Here is a 6,000-nt window from a genome sequence, read left to right on the forward strand (position 1 = left end):
TGTTGAACAACCTCCTGCTCTTGCTCGTTTTGTATTAAAAAAAAGACTGGCAGTAACAACATTTCCGTTGAAATTATGTAACGTTCAGTGCATGAGAAGGATTCTAATTACTGCACAAAATGTGCAACAAAATGTTTACTGGTTGAAATTCTATCACTGTTGTTAATCTATCTGTCAACCACAATGAGTTTATCAGAAAAAAAATTGCTATCCCATATAATGGTCCCAGAAGGGTTTGTTGTTTTTGTGTTGCTATCGGTTTTTGTCGTCGTGAAATATTAATGTTAATAGACGAACCATATAGAAAGTAATAGGCAGGTTAATGTACTATCGTTATTATGTTTCGAGCGGTTGAAAATTATGGTGTGTATAAATAGATCTCAAAGGGGCGTGTATTTTGTTTGCATATGCATGTGCAAATTAAGGTATGACAGTCTATAATTTGATGTTGTTGATAAGATATCATATCAAATACTTCCTTTTTTCACTAAACAGTGACAACATTAATTTTACTCTCGTCATTTTACGTCAATTTACTTTATTTAAATGCATCGCAATTAATTATGATAATTATGCAATTGTTGACTTTTTCCGTTGTATTTTATTTCATTCACAGCTACCATAGGGTCATGACCTTTGCAAATCGATTCGTAGTGTTATTTATTGCAATGGAATTCAATCAACAACACATCGAATCAAGACAAATTGACTCATTCGAAGTAAATGATCAAAATAAAGCCAGTGCTACAAATAATGGAAAAAGGATTCGATTTTTCACTATTTCCTCAAAAAGAAGAACGACATTCACGTAATACTATTTTGCAAATAGGAAATGTGTTTTTGATCCCATCAAAAAGGCATACGAAACAAAATTGAAGAGAGCAAACATTATTCATGATATTTTCAGTATACACCACAAATCGATAATTCAATTGTTGGATGATGTGGACGGGAGGAGAAAAGAAAAGCAAACATATTGTAAATTTGTCAAACGGTGTTTATCCAAATTTTTTTATTTCCTAACCCTATTCAGATCTTGGTGTCCATCATCTGAATATACGAATAGATTACAAGCGTTGAACGTAACACAGACATAGCGCAACCGGTTGCTACTCTAAACGGAAAAGAAATTTCCAAAGCAACAAAATGAGATTGTCGTTTTATGTCGTCAAACATGAGTTGAAAGATGGGTGTCGTTTTATGGGTTTATGAGACAATATAACTGATTCATTCTATCCTGAAAAAATGCCATCTTAAATGTGCAACTCGAATGAGAAAGCGAAATACTATAGATGTGTATAATAAATTGTAGGATGGCTTAAAATGTCAGTCAATTTATAAATAATAGTTTGGATTCACGCAAACATTGCTTCGTTCTATCAATGGAAACACGATCTGATTTTCGACTCTTTTTTTTTGTACGCGATTTTCAAGCCATTGTCTGCATGTTCAACCACGGAGCTTATTGTGATTTACCTTCAAACATCCGACTGTCTGTTTGTTATTTCACACAGATATTTTTCACATTCTCTTTCCACAAGATGTCTTCGCAAGAAATCGATGCCAGCTTTTTTTAATTCGATTAGTGACGAAGCTGTCGATTCACCTGTTTTGTTCAAAATAGGCATTTTGAGCAAAGAAACAAGAATACGTAGCTGTGTAGTTTACAAATAGTACCAAAACAAATTCAGGTCAAAGAAAAAAATCTATTGCTGATTTTCGTCAACGGAAAAAGGTCCACAACGTCAAAAACAACATCGACACGAATGGCAGATTGGCAGAATGGTTGAATCATTTGATTTATATATCAATCATGGCTCTCAAACGAGGCATACATTTTTTGTGTCAGGTGAAATATTGACACAATTTGAATTCGCTTAAAAAGTTGTCTACTTTTGATTCGCTTGGAAACGAACACAAATCATTCGCATTGTTTTTATGGTGAAATGATACATTTGACTGTTTTATTTGCATAATGCATATCTCGTGACATGTATTATTGTAAATTGTGAATGGTTTTTTTTTTCTCACAAATTAGCGTAAATCACATTTTAACGGACTAATATTTATGTGATAATTCGATTTTGATAATTTTATTACAATAATTTCAATTTATTTAGCATTATTGGCCGTTGGGGGAGAGAACGTGAATGATACAACACGTTTGGTGGTATACATAAAAAACGAGTTCAAAATGTGGTGTTGCATTATTGTATTGTCAGCTTTATTTGTTTGTTGCATAAAATGTCACATTAAATTAGATGGGGTTTTGATGATGCATACTATGCATGCAAAAAATGGTGTAGAAAAACGACAACTGTTTCAATGTTCATGTCGTAGTTGGCATAAATATTGCAGCAATTTTGATAAAATAATTAAACAAGTACACGGAAAAATTAACATTGATCTTGAAGTGTTTAACACGGATTTTACATGAATTCCAAGTGGGTTACTTTGGGGAATTATAAATAGAGGTCCTCGGTCTCTATTCAGCTATAAATTAGAGACAGAAGAAAATCGGATCCAACACAAGTAAAGGTAATCTTTTTCTATTTTGAGACAAGCACGAGGAGTTTAAGTTAACAAAAGTAGAAAAATATATAAAATTATGAAAAATAAGTAATCAAAAATTAATCGTTCTAACAAGAAAGCTAGTGTTGCTTTACTACAACGAAAATGTTGGATAAATGTGAATAAATAAATTTATTCCAATGAAACTGTACATTTGGATAAATGTGAATCGTATCATTTTCTGTAAGCTGTAGATAGCAATCGATATTGATTCGGGTGATAGAGAACCTTTCACTGCGGCGATAATAATAAATGTTGAAAAGAGAGTAAGCTTTAGAGACAAGAGTATGAGAAGCAGAGGCAAATAGAGAAAAAAAAAATCGCTCAATCTGCCATAAATAAATTTAAGCAAGCATATGCTATTTGTTTGCCATCGAAACTAGTCCTTTGATAGTTGTTTGTAATGTTCGATGCTTGGATGCGGAGAGTGTGTGCAAAAACATTTGGATTTTGGTGTATTGGCTGAGCTAGCACAATCCGGAAAATCGTGATTCGTGTTTCGACAGTATACAGTAGAATTTCGTTGTTCGCTCTTTGTTTGCTGCTTATTTGCTTTAAATTGATGATTTTATGATGGTGAAATTCGTTCGATTGTTATTATTACTCTGGTATCGTATCCGAATCCATTGTTTGTCTCATTCACTTCAATTTTCTTGGTTTGGTACGTATGAAGAAAAAAGAACACTTTACTGCACTGTTTTCACAGTCGTTTCGGGTCGGTGTTTGCTTCAGCGTTGATTTTTCCCTTTGGCTCGTTGATCGGAATGGTATCATGTTGGTGAGAACCGTGTTTGGATAATGTTCGCGCAATAGTGATGATCGTACTCAATTCCAATAATGATTGCAATGGATTTTTCTGTGCTGTCCATGTGTATGTAGAGGTACCAAAAGCCACAAAATGAGTGCATGTGTTTGCATCATGTAGAAAAATGGCAATATTTATTTTGGTGTGCAAATTTTACACCAACAATACAACGATGAACAACGAATCGAATGTGTACTTCTAGTAATATTCATTATAGCACACTTTTGCACGCTTCTTCCAACAACAAAAGAAGACGTTTACGTTCCATTGATTGTATTTTGTTGTTATTGACATTTTTCCATTTTGGTTTTTCTTCATGCTATCGCTAACTATATATTCTTCTCTATGTTTCGCTCCCTCTCTGTTTGTTTCTTTTTCTGTTTTACAGTGCATTTTTTTCTTGTGCGAATGATATTGTCCTCTGGTCGTCACTAAAGTCAAGCGCATATGGAGTCAACTTTTTCGATAAAGTTCTGTGCAGTGTCGCCATTCCATATATTCTTCGTTGATGATCTCAGATTCTCTTGAATTTGAATGCAATTTATATTGATTTCGGTTATTTATGTGCTCTCTGAATAAAATAAATGACGCTCGAATGTTTGTTTCCGGACGAAAATACAACAAACACGGTTTTGCACATAAAAAATGTAGTTCGTATTCTCATTGTTTGCATAATAAATTTTACCTGATAAACAACACGAAATTATGTCAATGAATAGAATTAAATTAATGTTGGAGCCAATTGACATGTATATAGAATTTCAAATACACTTCCATGGCGTGAATACGTGACAAGCTGTGAAGATTTATTTTGAGATTGTTGTGGGTTGTGTATTTTATATTTTTCATCAAAGGATTTTAATATTTTATTCACTATGATTTCAGACGAGTAACGATTTTTTTTTTTCAATTTTAATCACAACTTAAATCATTCATTCAAAAAACTGATAAAACAAAAATGAACATCGGACATTGATTACAAAGCAGCTGGTGTCAAACAATGCGTATTGATGCCTCCTTGGGCATTCCTTTAGGTATTTCAAAGAGGAGCAACTTGTTAGTATTTTTTATTATGATGAAAAAGGAACATACACTGACCGAATCAACGTGAAGTGAAGACGTTTGCACTACATACACACTGAACTTATCGCCTGAATGTTTGATGTTATCCGTAAGAGATGTCAAACAAAAAGATGCTTCCATTTGTCGTTTAATGCACTCAAAGTCAGACCGGAATGAAAACAATAATACTCTGACATTCTAACAAGAGGAAAAAATGAATTCTTAAGAACTCGGTTGTGATGACATACCGCTGAAATGGCCACCGGCATAGGGCAAATAAAAAGAATAAAGGAAAATGTTTGTACCGGAACGAAAGTGTCAAGAGAAAGTTACAGCAGAGACCGTCATAAAATCTTGATATTTTTATCACGTTATAAATGTCAATTTTTTTCATTTCTTGTTCGGTTTATGTTTGCTGCATGAACATTGGACTGTCGGAATTATCGTAAAAAGAAGATCTCAAACGTATTACATAATCAAACTTATTGGAATAGTTTATGACACACAAACTATAAATTTTGACCGAAAAGATGGGCTCGCAAATTATTTATAATAATCTATAGCGAATTGTCGCTATTTTATATGACGCAATTTTTTTTTTTATTTCAAACATCATTCAGCGGAGTATCTTTATTAAAACACATGTTCTTGTGTACATTCATTTTAATTCAATATTTTTTTTTGTAGATGTAGAATAATGAATTCTTAAGCAGACGGCAGTAAAATATTTGAGCAAATATTTTGAATACAAAAACCAGCGACTAAAATTAAAAATACACTAACAATAGGAACTGTGATGGAGATACGAGTGATTTTCATTCGTTGATCTGTGCAAATCACACAAGCATTTATTTTTATCGCGGTATGTTAGAGCACGTGTGTGCTTCTACGGTTCTGTGTACTGTGTTCGTCGGCAACTTACCCGCAATTCTAAGTCACTCTCTGTATGTACGGGTCCGTGGCGCAACGGATAACGCGCTTGACTACGGATCAAGAGATTGCAGGTTCGAATCCTGCCGGACTCGATTCATTTTTTTTTTGTTTTTTGGATTACACTTTTTTTCACGGAAGAAAATCACAAGTAAAATTGTTGTTGCTTCGCTTTAAAATTCGGATTGATAAAATCAAATATATTCAAATAATAAATAGAATGCTTCAAATTGTATTTTTGCTTTTGCGGGCACATGTTTCGATAGAATCGTCTAGAAATAAACGGAAGAAGTGTAGTCCAAAAAACAAAAAAAAAAGAATCGAGTCCGGCAGGATTCGAACCTGCAATCTCTTGATCCGTAGTCAAGCGCGTTATCCGTTGCGCCACGGACCCGTACATACAGAGAGTGACTTAGAATTGCGGGTAAGTTGCCGACGGTGGAGTCTGATTTGTGTTTTCTCTATCTGCAAAAAAAAGGAACTGACCCACACATACATACATGAACACATTTTTTTGTATGAATTTATAAATGATCGAGTCTTTTCATACATTTGAAAATTAATTTTTTGAATTGAAAAATGCACATTATGTTTTAAATATGTATTACATTATTATTTTGCCGTATTATTTG

At 33.4% G+C, this 6,000-nt stretch overlaps 2 non-coding genes across 2 annotated transcripts; one reads left to right on the top strand and one right to left on the bottom strand.

Annotated features, from left to right (window-relative positions):
* Positions 1–5,390: 5,390 nt before the first annotated feature.
* Trnar-acg lies at positions 5,391–5,463 on the top strand. Its single transcript has one exon. It is a non-coding gene; the product is annotated as a tRNA-Arg (tRNA).
* Positions 5,464–5,689: 226 nt separating this feature from the next.
* Trnar-acg lies at positions 5,690–5,762 on the bottom strand. The gene has a single exon. It is a non-coding gene; the product is annotated as a tRNA-Arg (tRNA).
* Positions 5,763–6,000: the final 238 nt, after the last annotated feature.

The sequence above is a fragment of the Contarinia nasturtii genome, unplaced genomic scaffold (genome assembly GCF_009176525.2).
Source record: "Contarinia nasturtii isolate CC-2019 unplaced genomic scaffold, AAFC_CNas_1.1 Cnas_scaffold_695, whole genome shotgun sequence".
NCBI classification, from domain to species: Eukaryota; Metazoa; Arthropoda; class Insecta; order Diptera; family Cecidomyiidae; genus Contarinia; species Contarinia nasturtii.